General features: G+C 42.2%; 1 protein-coding gene across 3 annotated transcripts in view; it reads right to left on the bottom strand.

Moving 5' to 3' along the window:
* Positions 1 to 15,992, bottom strand: part of ARHGAP32 (Rho GTPase activating protein 32) — a 262,887-nt gene extending 246,895 nt beyond the window's left edge. The window contains exon 1 of one of the 3 annotated variants that reach the window (XM_081238497.1): positions 15,585 to 15,992. The gene's annotated coding sequence lies outside the window, so the exon portion shown is untranslated. Of the gene's footprint in view, positions 1 to 10,242; positions 10,465 to 15,584 lie in introns of those variants that run through there. The other 2 variants (XM_081238496.1, XM_081238495.1) reach the window with 2 other exon arrangements.
* Between the last annotated feature and the right edge of the window lie 342 nt (positions 15,993 to 16,334).

Below are 16,334 nucleotides of genomic sequence, written 5' to 3'. Positions count from 1 at the left end.
TGTATTATATAGCCTGAATAGGAGTATTTCTTATTGTTGCTAAATTTAAAATATCACCAGCTATACCAATTTTCAAGCATCTTGGGCTCTGCAAAATTACTTAATGCCATTGCACAGTAATTAAGTAATGATTACAGCTTTAGAAAAGAGTATATTTCATTATACATACAGTTAATTCATGGGAGACACTCCATTAGGAAAAAGAACTTTTTAAAAAAAGAGTGATTCGTTTTCTGAAGACCTTACTTTATCTAATAAGAATGCTGAAACTCAAAATTACTATCTTCCAAACTTAACAAATGCTGCTGACATACTTAAAATCAAATCTCAAAGAATAAAATTCTTACAACTAGCTACACAAATTCTGGTATCCTTATCAATGTCAGTATCTTAAAGTACAAGATCTGAATTGGCCTTAAGTTTAAACCACTGTAGGACACACAGGAAAATGAGATATCTTTTGACACTAACCCTTAGATCCTGAGTAGAAAAATGAAAAGTCGGTCTGAGCCAGCTGTTAGGCTATTAAATTAGCCCCACATCTCAGCACTAAGGAAGTCAAGACTTTCTCATATTAACTCTCTAGCCAACTTTGCATAGAGAAAAATGGTTCTCCATAATCACAAGTTGAACCTCAAAGATACCTAAATAAGCTAGTATTTTTCACACTGACATCCATGGAAGAGCTTCAGATGTTTTGCAAACATTTGATTTGAAGGTGTTCCCATATCATTACCTATTCTTAAAACGATAACAGGCAGAAATTTTAAAACCATAATATGCACATGTTTTCAACACAGCGGAGACCATAAATTCATGAATTTGTGCTATAATCAATTAGCAAAAATAGGTAAATATTATACACTGATTTTTTAGATGAATATATAATAACAAAATACTAATTATCATTAAAACCCTGGAGGTCCACCTATGATTTTGTTTGAGGGGGAAAAAAGAAAGGGTTTTGTTGCTAGAAAAGTTTGAAAAAATCACTGACTTAGTGCATGGAGTTGGCAACCTATCAGAACTGGGATGCAAACACAGTAACTGAGTTACTGACACTTAATTCTCCTGGGAGAAGCTACAACACAAAAAAAGACCTCACAACCCTAAAAACCTCCTTCATCTTACTGTACCAAATATAGATTACTTTGCGGTAAACATTTTTTTTAATGTATTAGTATTATCTATCAGTCACATCTCAGTATCAATCACCTCATCTATAAAATCAGTAGGAGTACTTGCATATATAGGCAAATGATTTCCAACAAGTGTACCAAGACCATTCAATTGAAAAAGGATAGTCTTTTCAACAATGGTATTGGGAAAAACTGGATATCCACATGCAAAAAAAAAAAAAAAATTGGACCCTTATAAGATACAGAAAATTTAACTCTAACTGGAGTAAAGATCCAAATAAAAGAGCTAAAACTATAAAACTCTTAGAAGAAAACATAAGGGAAAAACCTCAGGACACTGGATTTGGCAATGGTTTACTGAATGTGACACCAAAAGCACAGGCAACAAAAGACAAAATAGATAAGCTGGACTTCATCAAAATTAAACACTGTTGTGCATCACAGGACACCATCGACAAGAGTGAAAAGGCCACCCACAGAATGGAAGAAAATATCTGAAACCACATATATGGTAAGAGATTGGTATCCAGAATATATAAAGAACTCCAACAAGTCAACAACAACAAAAAACCTGATTTTTAAAAAATGGACAGGGACTTCCCTAGCGGTCCGGTGGTTAAGACTCTGCACTTCCACTGCAGGAGGTATTCGATCCCTGGTCGGGGCACTAAGATCCGACATGCTGCATGGTGCGGCCAAAAAAATAAAAATTAAAAATGGACAAAGAACTTGAATAGACATTTATCCAAAGATGATATGAAAATTGACAACAAACTTCTGAAAACAATGCTCAATATCACTACCACTAATCCAATGCAAATCAAAACCACAATGAGATATCACTTCACATCCATAAGGATGGAACCAGCAAAAAAAAAAAAAAACAGAAAATTACAAATGTTAACGAGGATGTGGAGAAATAAGAACCTTTGTGCACTGTTGGTGGGAATGTGAAATGGTACAGCTGCTGTCGAAAACATTATGGTAGTTCCTCAAAAAGTTAAAAATAGAATTACCATATGACCCAGAAATTTTACTCCTGGGTATACATACAAAACAATTGAAAGCAAGATCTCAAAGAAATACTTGCACCCATGTTCACAGCAGCACTATTCACAATAGCCAAGAGACAGAAGCAACCCAAGTGTCCCTCAATGGATGAAGAGATGAATAAAATGTGATATATACATACAATGGAATATTATTTGGCCTTAAAATGTAAGGAAATCTTGTCACATGCTACAACATGGTTGAACCTTGAGGACATTATGCTAAGTGAAATAAGTCAGTCACAAAAAGACAAGCAGTGTATGATTCCATTTATATGAGGTATCTAAAGTAGTCATATTCATAAAAACAGAAAGTAGAATGGTGGGTACCAGGGGCTGCAGGGAGGAAGAAATGAGATGTTTAATTGGCACAGAGTGTTAGTTTTGCAGGATGGAAAAGTTCTGGAGATCTGTTTCACAACAATGTGAATATACTTTAAACTACTGGACACCTAAAAATGGTTAAGATAGTAAATTTTGTTATGTAAATTTTACCACAATAAAAAAAAATAGTATGAGTAACTACCTCATGGGGCAATTGTGATAATAAACCAGATAATACATGTAAGGGGCTTAGAACAGCTTCTGGCATATCAATAATAAATAAATGTTAGCAGTAACAGTAGCTACTGATAGTATTAAAAAGACAGATACGTATCATTTAGTGACACTGAATCGTGGATTGAGGGTTATTAAAAAGAAAAAAAGCCTTCCTTGAAAATCAAGCAAGAGAGTTTAGTACGTGTAGTAGCAAGAGCACTTAATAAGTATAAGAGGAATACAGAACCTCTGATGGTTCTTGATCAGGTAGAGTAAACAGAATGAAACTTTAGTTTAAGGAGGTAGGTATGGCAATCTAGAACAAAGGAACACAAAATCAAGTCTGGGAAAATTAATGTAAAGACATTGAGAAAGGTGCTACAGTGATGTTCCAGTCATGCCTTGCAACTCAAAAACAAGGGAAAAGAGAACTGGTGTTAGAATGCTAAGCAACCATCCCTTCAAATCTGTGCTTTTAACCAATAAATACAACTTCTCATAGAAGTTACGTTGGTTAGCAGGTCAATACCAAAATGCCAGCTAAGTTTCATATATTTCACGTTTTTTCCCATCAAAAGTTCTAACAAACATAAGTATTAAAATATAAAAAGCCTAACCTTTCCTAACTCACAAAGCCTTTAGCATTAAATCCCAGATTCTCTAGAAGCAACACAGAACTGAAATGAATAAAAACATGATGCTCTGGGCTTCCCTGGTGGTGCAATGGTTGAGAGTCCGCCTGCTGATGCAGGGGACACAGGTTCGTGCCCCGGTCCAGGAAGATCCCACATGCGGCAGAACGGCTGGGCCCATGAGCCATGGCCGCTGAGCCTGCGCGTCCGGAGCCTGTGCTCCGCAACGGGAGAGGCCACAGCAGTGAGAGGCCCGCGTACCACAAAAAAAAAAAAAAACATCATGCTCTAATGTCACAGACAACCTGTTCCCAAGCAGGGAGTAGGAGAAACTATCTCTGATCCATTCTAGCACCTATCACCATGATGCTAAATACACACACACATATTCAAAGTAAAACCCTGACTACTTAAAACCTTTAGAGCAGGGTTTCCCAACTTGGCACTACTGACATTTAGACCAGATAATGGGGGGCCGGGGGGTGTGGTGAGGGGGCCTGTCCTGTGCATGAGTAACAGAGAATTACTTATTCCAAATGTAAGAATATAAATCTGGGAAACATCCCTTTCTCAGCTCAAGTTAAATGTTTAGAAATCATTTCACATTATTTATAGAGGAAAAGTACTGAGGAAAAGCACAGGTACTTTGAGGTTAAACAGACCTAGATTTGAATTATGAATCAATCCAGCACTTAGGTACATGAGTAAGTGAGGTTACTGAGGTTTAAATAAAATAACTTTTGTAAAGATCAATACAAAATGGGTACTAAATAAAAAGGGAAGTGAATTTACACTTACATGCCAGAACTTTTTTTTAATCATAACTGGTTTAGGAAAGAAAGATTTCTAAAATGTATTGCACATTTTCCTGCTTTAACGTAATCTAACCTTTTATAAACAATGCAGGGTGACCATTTCAGACAAACGTTGCTGTAACAACTAAATAGGACACTAATGTAGGGAAGAGAGCTATCAAAATGCATAACACACAATTAAGTTGCAAGACACTGGATGAATTGTTTGAATCTTATACAAATGATACCATTTAATAGAGATTAAATGTCAAGCTGAGTCTTCAGGTTAAAAAGTAACAATAAAGGGAAACAACATAACAGAAGTTGGGACAGAAAAACTCTAAAAAATGTAACTGCCTGCATGCCCTAAATAAACCAGAAGTGATAGGCTGTCCAAAAAAAAAAAAAAAAGTACAAGAAAAAGAATTTGGGTTAGTAGAGAGAATATACCAGGATGAGTCAGAAGAATGGAGTTCTAGTTTCAACTGCCCTACTTGAGTGAGAACGTGTAGCTAGATTAAGCCACTTAACCTGGACCTATATCCTCATTAATAAGAAGGGCGCAAACGTACTTTGACACCTCCAACATCATCAGGCAGACCAAATATTAATGTTGATAAAAATGCTCTCAAAGCTGTATGTAAACACGTTATACCGTGAGACCTGCATAGTCACCACACAGCAGTCTAGAGCAGGGTTTCTCAGCCTTTTGCACTTAGGACACATACAGAAAATGACAGTACAGATACAGGCACACAGCAGTAAGCCATGCTGCTGTTGGCCAACAGTGATCAGCAGAAGCTCGTCCACTCTGTCACTGATAATCCTCTCTGAGGAACAAGGACATCAGTATTTCTGCCCTATCTGTAACACATTCAGAGGGCTGTCTGGCACACTGGTTAGGAGGCTCTAATTAAAGTGCGATGTCTAATTTGGAACACTTGTAAAAGGGAATTTAACTTTTTCCACAATAACTGGCTCTGGGAAACAGAATCAAGAGTAGAGTCTGATGATGACAGAACAGTAATACCTTGGACCTAAGCAATAAACCCCCGTCCTAGGCCTGGACCTTTGAAGGGCCATGCACTGGCCTCCCCCTGACCACACCCTTGACCATGCATGGGGCCAGCTGATCTCAGGACCTGAAAGGTATGCCCAACTGCAGCCTACACACCCAGCCCTGATTTTGCAAGGACCCCAGAATTTCCTGTCTACTTCTAGGCTTTGCTCAGGTCTCTTCCCTGAGTGAGTTGATCCTCCCAATGGCAGATGACCCCACCATCGGTATTTATATCGCTGGGTCCAAGAGATGATCAAAGAGCTGCTGTCTGAAAGGTCAACAGGGGTGCACGGATTCGAGTGTCCACGTATGTGCACATGCAAAAAGTCCCTCATGCAAGGAACCTGGAGGGAGAATGGAATCTTGGGTTGAAGGCTGGGTCTTTGCCCTTTACCATGTTCTGGAGCAGAACTCAGAGGAATCTGAGAATTCCCTGTTTGACCCTGAGTTAGGTCATTATGAAGTTTTCTTTGTTAAGGTAGGCAATGGAACATCTGTATCAGTTAACTTGATTAATAATTTGTAAATAGCTCCTGGAAAAGGGGCTAAAAATCTTAGGACTATGAGGAACAGTTGAAGAAAATAAGTACATTTAGCCTGGAAAGAGAAAAAGTTGGTGGGAAGATCAAAGAACCAGCCATTTTTCCATGACAGCTGAAGGCCATCATGTGAAAAACAGAGCAGATCTGTGTGGTGTTGGAAATGCAGGCAGGTACGTTCCACTCTAATATAATGAGGAATTTTTAAAAATAAGAACTCCTTTTAAAAAGAACTGGGCAAAAACAAGGTCCTACTGCATAGCACAGGGAACTATATTCAATATCCTGTGATAAACCATAATGGAAAAGAATATGAAAAAGAACGTGTATATATATGTATAACTGAGCCACTCTGCTCTACAGCAGTAATTAACACAACACTGGAAATCAACTATACTTCAATTAAAAAAAAAAAGAACTGGGCTGTCAAGTGAGTAACTGAGTTTTCAGTCACTGAAAATACAGAGGCAGAGGGTATGTGCTTCTCTTCCAAGGAAAATGTAGAAGAAACTCTGATACTGGGAAAAGGTAAAACTATGTATAACCGGGAGGCCTATGTAACTGCAGTATATGAATGTGTAGCTCTATATGCAGAGACAAGTGGCATGAGACACAAGGCAAAATGGAAGTTAAACCCTGAAGTAACCTTTCTCTCTTAAAAACTCCCTGCTGTCAGCTTACTCTTGTCATTTGCCTCCTCACAAAAATCGAAGTAAATTCCTCTATCCTACAAAATTGATTACTTAAGACTAAAGCAGCCATGTCTCAAGGGATTTTTTCCATCCTCCAGAAAATCACAACCTTCCCTGCTGCTCTCAGGATGCTCTAACTTACCACTATCACTGAAAACCTTGCCTCCCATCCCCACGATGGATGGCACCTCTCTGGCATCAACAAATATGTTTTAATAGAAAAGCTAGGGATACAGTACATATCTAGACAGAGCCCATGCCCCTCAAACAGCTTGCAGAAAAAGGGATTATAAATGTAAAACATAAGCGAATAAATAAACTAAAATGAAGAAAATAAAATAGGCTAATATAGAAGAGAAAGACCGGGGTACTGCATGTACACAGTAATCACAGAGGCCTCTCTGGGGTAGGAGAAGGCAGTCACACAAAGATCTGAAGGAAGTACATTCCAAGCAAAAGGAACAGCAACTGTAAATCCCTGAAAAGGTACATGCTTAGCTTCTTCAAGGGATAAAAAAAGAGCATCATCCACTATACACCTATTAGAATGGCCTAAATCCAGAATGCTCACACCACCAAGTGCCAGCAAGGATGTGGGACAAAAGGAACGCTCATTCACTGCTGGTGGCAATGCAGCCACTTTGGAAAACAGTTTGGCAGTTTCTTATAAAACAAAACATACGTTTACCATACAATCCCACAATCACAGTCCTTGGTATTTATCCGAAGGAGTTGAAAACTTACGTCCACAAAAAAACTGCACACGGATTGTTTATAGCAATTTTATTCCTAACTGCCAAAACTTGGAAGCAACCAAGATATCCTTTAGCAGGTGAATGGATAAACTGTGGTACATCCAGACAATGGAATATTATTCAGTGCTAAAAAGAAATGAGCTATCAAACCGTGAAAAGACATGGAAGAAACTTAGATACACATTACTAAGCGAAAGCAGCCAATCTGAAAAAGCTACATACTGTACGATTCCAAATATAAGACACCATGGAAACGGCAAAACTATGGACTCATTAAACAGATCATGAGTAGCCAAGGGTTGGGAGTGGGGGGGAGGTGAGGGATGAATAGGCGGAGCACAGGGGGTTTTGGGGGCAGTGAAAACTACTCTGTATGACACTATAATGGTGGATGTATGTCATTATACATTTGTCCAAACCCACGGAATGTACAACACCAAGAATGAACCCTAATAACACTGAGGACTTTGGGTGGCAATGGTGTGTTGTCACAGCTTCATCAGCTGTAACTAACGTCCCACTCTGGTGGGGAACGTTGACAGTGGAAGAGGCTGTGTGTGTGAGGGACGGCAGGGTGTGGGAAATACCTGTACCCTCTGCTTGACTTGGCTGTGAGCCTAAAGGTGCTCAAAAAAAAAAAAAAATAGAAAAGTCTATTAAGGAAAAAAAAAGAAGAATCACATCATTGTGATTGCAGCCCCGTGAACAAAGGAGAAGCCAGAGAAAGACGCGGTTGCAGAGGAAGCAAGGAGCCAGACCACGCGCTGCAGACATTCTGGATGACATTTTTCATCGTGGCTGGGGCTGTCCTGTGCACTGTCGGATGCCCAGCATCCCTGGCTTCTACCCACCAGGTACCAGCAGCACACTCCCCCTACCACCCGTCCCCCAGTCCTGACAACCAAAAAGGACGCCAGACACTGCCAACTGTCCCCGAAGGGCAAGATCTTCCCCAATTAAAAACCGCTGATACAGGGCCTCGTAAGTGGCCACAGTGGAGATTTTGTTCCCATAATAAACCTTTAAGTTTTAGTTTTAGTGTTAAGTGTACTGGAAAGCCAATAAACAGGTGATACAATCTGATTAACATTTAACATTATTTTTGGCCCCTGTTATAGGATGGGTGAGGAAAATAAGGGCAAGAGTAGAGGCAGGGAAGTCTGCTGGCAGTTTTCCAGAGGAGAAAGGCTGCCAGCCTAGGTGTTAACGGTGAAAAAACTATTAAAAAACGTAGTCATGTCCAGTTTGTATTCTGCAGGTGGAGCTGACGGGACTTTAATATGAGATGAGAAGAAAAAACTGGAGGATAACCCCAGGGGTTTTGGCCTCTGCACAACCGGGTAGACGGTGGCGTCACTTCACTTGAGAAGATGAAGACTCTGGAAAGGCGGAGGGAAGAGTAAATGAAAGAAGGAGGAATTCATAGTTCTGCTTTGTTCACGGTACATTTGAGGTGTCTATTAGACATCCAAGTGGAGGAGTGGCGTCAGATGAGTCTACAGCTCAAGGGGAAAAAGAAAGGAATCTGAGCTCCCTCAGCATATAAATGGTATCTGAAACCATGAAAATGGATGAAATCACACGAGGAGAGCCCAGGGACACTCCAAATTTTAGAGTGCGGGGGTGGGTAGAGATAAGCTGCAAAAAGACATAGAGAATGAGTAGCTACAAGGTCAGAGAAAGTAGTTGGCCAATGTGAAATGCTGATGAGAGGTCAATAAGACATAGACACTGCTGATCACTGGCTTTGACAAGACACAGGTCGTTGCAGCCTTGATTAAAAACAATGTCAGTGAGTGGAGAAACAAGAGCTCAAACGGATCAGGCTAAAGAGAGAATCAGTGGTAAGGAAGTAGACACAGCAAACATAAACCTCTCCTGTTGCAAAAGGGAACAAAGAAATCGGGCAATAGCCGAAGGGAAACATAAGGTGGAGGAGACGGTGGTTTAAAAGGGGTGATTTATTCAGTTAAGGTATTAGGGGCTCCAACAAGACAAAACTGTATTCCTTTCTCACTTAACCATCCAGAGATAAATGAGCAGTAGTGGGGTGGCTCTGATCCACGAGACCATCCAAGGATCCATCTTACTGATCCATCTCCCCCTAAAGTGCTGCTCTCACCTGCAAGGTTCAATAACACGTACCAGCACTACATTCTCCTGGCAGAAAGGAAGCAGAAAGCAACCATAACACAGAAATCACTCACATCACTTCCGGTCATATCCATTTACCCAAACTTCATCATGTGGTCACATCGAGCTGTAAGAGGGAGACTAGGAAATGTAGTCTAGTTGGGCATCCATGTGCCAGAGAAAACCTGAGGGCCCTATTACTGAAATGAAGCTGCAGAGAATGGCATTTGGTGAATCATCACTGCTGCCAGTAATATAGGGCATGTCTGCATACTAAAAGAGATGATCCAGTAAGGAGAGAATGATAATTTAAGGAAAAAAATAATGGCAGGAGTGAAAGCCTTAAGAAGGGAAAAATGAATGAGATCCAGGGCTCAGAGTTATTGACCCAGAAGCCGGGACACTTGGGTCTCTTGTCCCTTCTCACATGCTTGACTTTTCCAGAAGAAAAGTTGCCCCTTGAATGCATTTCCAGCAAATTAAAGTAACCCTTTCCTTCTATCCAGTAAATCAAGCAATTATGCAAAAGGAGCAAAAAATCTGGCCTGGATTGAGCAGTTGTCACTTGAGCTGTCTCCTAACAGGCTGATTCAAAGACGCTGCCTCTCTGTCAAAGAGAATATGACCAAATTTCAGAGCTGGAGACAGTCTACAAAGCTCATGTTACAAATGTTCAGGGCCACAAGGCCACAAAGCCACAAAGTATCCTCTCCAATAGTACACCCAAGTCCTCGAACTGCCAGATCAGGGATCATCCCACTGTCCCCTTGTCTACTCTTTTATAAATATTCTTTTTCATAATATAGTTTATCTCCCCAGTAGAATGAACACTTCCTAAGGGCAGAGACTCAATGCCACCTTCTTTCATATCTATCTTCCACTGCATTTAGCATGGTACAAAATACTCACTTGTACTGAACGGATACTTTTCAGTTCACTGATAAAAGAGATTTGGTTTCCTGCATCCTACCGGAGCCAGGATTGTTACCGAATCCGGAAGACCACTGGATTTCAGGTTTTCCTCAGGTAGAAGGTCAATGGAAACTGGGCAAGTACAAGAGGATGGTCCCTACTTTAAAAAAAAAAAATCAGAGAATCATGGAATTTAGGAGCAAGAAAGGATCTTAGAGACCTGTAGTCTGACCCCTCATTTTACATATAAGGAAAATGAGGTTTAGAGAGATGAATTACTCATCCAAAGTCACAGATTATTTACAGCGGAGCCAAGACAAGAACCCAGGTCCTGACTTCAAGTTCAAATCTCCTTTTTCTGTTAAACAAAAATCTCCTTTGTCTGTCCTTAATATACTAGGTAATTTATAAAGTACACATAATATGTTCTTCAAAATTGTTGAAAATACTACTCATCTTAAGAGTCCTTTTACCACATACCTCTCCAATAAAAAGAGGAACAGGAATTACTGTTTCCATCCTACACACAAGGGAACAAAAACAATGCAATCAAATGGCCTGCCCAAGACCACAAGGCTGAACCACAGATAATAAAAATTTTACTATTTTAAGGGAAAATGAATGGAATATTTTAGAATTCTTCCCCAGAGTGGGGTGCCTATCTTTCCTAACAGAGACAACGTAAACATATCATACACCACATGGGTCACGTATGCTTTTCCTCTCAGTGCTTCCATCTCCACAGCCTCCAATACTAATGTCTACTATGATCCATGGCATAAAATAAAGTAGTAAATGAATATATGATCATAAGCCAAATAATAGGATCTCCCTGAAAATCAGAATTCTACTTCCACTCTGAACATTCTGTTTCATAAATTTCTTATGAGAAATTAAACCAAACACCTTGTTTCTCACTTCCTTTTACCTTCCTAAAACAATCTCCTTTAAATACCAAGGAAGTCCCCTTGCCCGGGCACGCTATGAAACTATAAACATCTATTTTACCAAATCTTTACATTTTGCTACCATGGGGAATATTCCCTCTCAACCTGCATCTTTTCAAAGAGGAAATCTCTGGTGGGTTTTGTTGTTTATGTTTTAACCTCAAAAGAGAATACTGTCTCCTCGTGATGGTGGGTCTTCTTTAGGCCTCTACTGTTTTTGAGGTGCTACAATTAGAACCCTGCAGTGTAGTTGTCCAGGGGCTGCAGCTCTACAGCTTGATGAAAGGCCCTCTGCCCCACCGAGGACAGAATGGGGACAGCATGAGTGCCCTCCCATGTCTCCCTTGTATCATCCCACTGCATGTAAGCAACATCCAAGGGGTAAAACTGCACAATCTGTAGGATGGCAAGAGTCACACTGGCCCCAATTCTGTTCTGTTTGACTCAGTCAGAACAATGGCCTCTGTTTATTTGCTCCATCTTCGTTTAGGATTAATGTTAAATAAACCAGCACTTGAAGTTGGGAAGCACATCCAATTTGTCAATTGTAAGATAATTTAAACCAAATACTTCAGAAAGCAGTTTAACATCGAAGCTTCTAGAGAGTACACTAGGTCTATCTTTAGGGAAAAAAATTAAGTTTTATTATTCCATTTCTGAAGAGGATATTAGAGAGATGCTAATACAAATCATAAGGAAGACTTAGAGTGTCAAATCCATTAAAAAAGTTATCTAACGTTGGCCTTATTTAATGTTTTTTCTCAAATATCTTTCTCAAAAAAATAAAAAACAGGAAACACCAAAACCAACATAGAACTGGTATTTAAATTCAGCTTGCAAACATACATTAACACCAAGAAATTATCAAGAACCAGGATCTCTGAAAAACAGAAAATTACCTTTTCACCCATTCTTAATCATCTAAATAAGCAAGTGATTAATAAAAACACAGTACAACATATGGGAAACTTCTCAAGCTATTCCAATTATCAGCTGTTATCTAAACTAATTGTTTCAGTAAAGGAGAAAATTCCATACCAAGTAGCATACCACTCAGGAGAACAATTCTATAATACTGGGGCAAGGTGATGTGCAATATTTTAGGCTTATTGTTTACACTAGAATTTATGATCACTGTCATGTATAACTTACTAAGTACTTACTGTATGCCTAAATCGTATTAAGCTTTGACATGTAACATTTCATTTAATCATCACCACAACCTTCTAAGACAGATTCTACACTCTCTGATTACAAAGGAGGTACCTGAACACCAAGATGTTAATTCGTTTGCCCAGGATCAAAGTTTATGTCACGGCTGGTACTCAAATACAAGTCTATCTGACTCCAAAGCAAAACTTAGTAACTTTCCAGGGGTCTTAACCCCTATAATGCTATGATAGGAAATAACTCTGTGCTAAGTAAAGCAAAAATTTTAAGTCCTACATCAAAGATTGGCAAACTTTTTCTGGAAAGGACCAGCTAATAAAATTTGGGGGCTATGCAGGCCATACTGTCTCTGTTGCAAGAAATCAACTCTGCTGCTATACTGCCAACGCAGCCACAGACGATACATAAACAAGTATGACCGTATCCCAATAAAACTTTATTTATGAGCACTGATATCTGAACTTCATGTAACTTGAACATCATGAAATATTCTTTTTATTTTGTTCAACCATTTAAAAATTTTTCATTCTTAGTTCATAGGCCATACAAAATACAAGCTGCAGGCCAGATTTGGCCTACATGCTGAATTTTGCCAATGTCTGTCCTAAATAAAGCAGACAAATATAAAATACTTTTTGCTAAACAGCTCTTTTCATAACTCCTAACTTGTAATCTCCTTTAATATTCTGAACTGATACTTTAAAGAAGCTCAAAGTCTCAATAAACTTGACATCTGTCCCAAAATAATCAAAAACTCCGGAGTCCAGAACTGTAGACTCCACATATGAATTTCCTAAGAATGAGACAGAATCACAAGATTCTGGAACTCGAAGAGATCTAACACATTCTAATTCCTTATGTGCATTTTTTAAAACTGATAGTAAGACATTTAAAACAGTTCAATACTAAGTTTACAGGTAATGACAGTAATACCTCACGGGTATAAGAAGCATTACAAAGCATTTTCACATCCTTTCTCTCAGCTGACCCCTCCTCTGTAAGGAAGATAGTGCAAGCCTTCTCATCCCCATTCCTAAGGAAAACAGGCTCAGAAATGTAAACAACTTGCCCAAAGCAGGGACGAGGCCACACAGCTACTAAGCAGCATAACTGCAACTATAACCTGATTTCAAGTCCTTGCTGCCTCTTAACTACTTCCATGGACATCAAATTTCACATTAATGGGTTAAACCCTAAAGATTTTCAAGAATATTAGTCAAAATCTTTAAATGCAATGAAAACGTTTAGTCCATTTCATTCGATTTTCATTCTGCTATCACAGTCTTCTGAACAAAACAGCTGCTAATTCTTGACATTTGTTAAATGCATTTACAGTCGATAGTGAACCTATGTGTACTGTGCAGACAATACACCCAGACCAGCTTAGAAAGGGGAAACACTGCTGAACAAGTCATCTAAACAGGGAATAAGAGAAAGAGAAACGGAGATGAATGAACTGCCATTAAAGTCTTGGCCCAACTGTGGAATGAATAGCTTCTGGTGATTGGAAAATAATGTGGAGGTTAGGAAAAGAAAATAAGAGGAACGTAACTACTGGAATTCAAACCAACATCAAAGACTCTAATGACAGTTGAGCCTGCCTGTCTGCTTCTTGGTCTCGCCCTAGAAAACAAAAAGTTATATAACCAACGAAGGATCTTACAACTAACATTTCCTCTGTGGCCCACTTACACCCTATCACCCACCTCAATGTGCATCACCATACAGTAAAAAACTGGGCTTCCACCCCAGCTAGGTCTGGACAAGTCTCTGTCCAAAGTGCTGCTTTATTCCACGGACGGCTATAGGGACGATGGTACGAAGATAACCAGCTTGAGCATAGTTCCAACCTCACACCGTTCTAGAATACTTATTCTATAAAGCATCACACACCCAATTTTAGGAATGAAGTAGACTCCAGATATTCCTGAAAATGGTAATCACAACATCATAATATCCCATCTTCACAAACAGCCCTATTAAAAAATAATTCACACCAATGAGGGCTTGAAAAACTTTGAGGTCGTGTTGTAGCAGCAATTAAAGCTTCTATTTCCTTCACTCTCAAGTTCAAGGGCCAAATGTCATGATTCCGAGTTAGACTTCAATTTACCCAATAAGGAAAAATATATTAATGAATCACAACCGTCACTACCCAAAAATATTACAACAAATTCAATTACTGATTCAAACTAGCACATTTTCTGGACTCTAAGAGCCACGGCACTCTAGCACCATATGTTTTTTTTCTTCCAACAGAAATACAAATACAGACAACGTTTACAAAAGCAACCAATGTATCAGAAGTTATTCCCGTTCAGACTGACTTAAAAGGTCTAAATCTGTGCCAAACAAAACTCTGAAAGAATGGAAAATAAAAGAGATGCTGACAACAATGAATGTGGCCCAGCTGCCAGCTATCCATGTAGCATCATGCAGTGCCCCAAGCAGTTTAAAAGCAGACTGCAATTCTGCATGCGGATCAAAATTATAATGATCCAAATTCTATTTCCTAAAAGATAACTATCAAACTGCATCCCAAGCATCCTGCTGGGGGTCTCCTCCTCCTCCCCCCCCCACCTTCCTTAAGCTTCAGCAACAGAAGGTGGAGTTATAAAGGGTCCAAAAGTAGACTACAGCTAAGAAATCAGCTTTGACTTTCTCCCGCTACCGTTTCTCGTCATCTGTTTGGGTAATTTTTTAATACGAAGATTTACTCAAGTCAACAAAACGAGAAAGGCAAGACGGGGGCGTGGGGGGTGATGGCGGCGGAAAAGGGCACTAAGTCACCAGCACCGTCCAATGTGCAGCGGCAACTTCAGCCAACTAGAAAGATGAGAGGGAAAACTCCACGGGTGAGCCGGCGAGCACGGCAGGGGGCGGGCACGGCGAGGACGCCCCCGGAGCCCCCAGGCCCGCCGCCCGCGTCTCGGGTCCGGAGCGCCGCAGCAGGCCAGGAACCGCCCGGCCCGGTCCGACGAGGCCGCGGGGAAGGGGCAGGCGCGGGAGGCAGCGGCCCGAGCGCGGTCCGCCTCGGGAGGCCAGAGACGGAGTCGGCGGGGACGGGGGAAACCCGAGATGGCCTTCTAAGAACATTCGATCCCGAACCTTTACTTTAAAAAGAATTTCTCCCGACAAGGAAACTCAGGCCCCCGCAGCCTTCCCCTGCGGCGCCTGCCCACGTCACCGGCACCCCCGGCCCTCCCGCGGCCCCCGCCTTACCGAGCGCCGCGGCCCCGCCGCGCCGCCGCGGCGTCGCTGCGCCCCGCTCGCCGCTCCGTGTCTGTCCTGCGGGGCGCCGGGCCCGACGCCCTCCTCCTCCTCCTCCTCCTCCTCGTCCTCGTCCTCGTCCCGATCCTCGCCGCTGCCGAGCACCGCCCGCGCGCCGAGCCTAGCGCCTGGCCGCCCAGGGCAGCCGCGGGGGCTCGGCCGGGCGCCCCCCGCGCCAGCGCCTCATCCCGCCGCGTCGCCCCGTCAGGCTCGGGGGCGGGGACGCCGGGCTCCGGGCCGCGGCCTCGGAGTCCCCACCTCCGACACGCACCGCGCTCGCCCTCACCCGGCCGAGTCGGCCCCGGGGACGTGGTCCTCCGGCTCCGAGCCCCTCGCCCGCCGCCTTCGGGCCGCCCCCGCAGCGCCCCCGCCCCGTTCGCGGCGCGCGCGCCCGCCGGAGGCCCGCCGCCGGCCAGGCCTCCGCCTCCCGCGCTCCGCCTCCTGCAGCGCCCGCGACGCCCGCAGCGGGGAGAAGAGGCGCGCCGCCGCGGTCGCGGGCACGAGCACGCGCGAGGAGGGCGGGCGGAGCGCGCGCGCGGCCGAGGACGGCGGGGGCGCGCCAGGACCTCGCCTGCCGTTGTCCCGGGAGCGCACGTGCGCGGCGGGGGTGCTTTGAGAGGCGCGCGGCTCGTCCCCCCCCAACCCTCCCCGAGGCTCTGGGACTGGCGGGGCGCGAGAACGCGGCCCGGACGCCGGCTCGGG

Source organism: Mesoplodon bidens, assembly GCF_964165515.1.
Source record: "Mesoplodon bidens genome assembly, chromosome: 7".
NCBI classification, from domain to species: Eukaryota; Metazoa; Chordata; class Mammalia; order Artiodactyla; family Ziphiidae; genus Mesoplodon; species Mesoplodon bidens.
The sequence above is the reverse complement of the archived record's forward strand: the minus strand, read 5'-3'. Positions and strand labels throughout refer to the sequence as shown.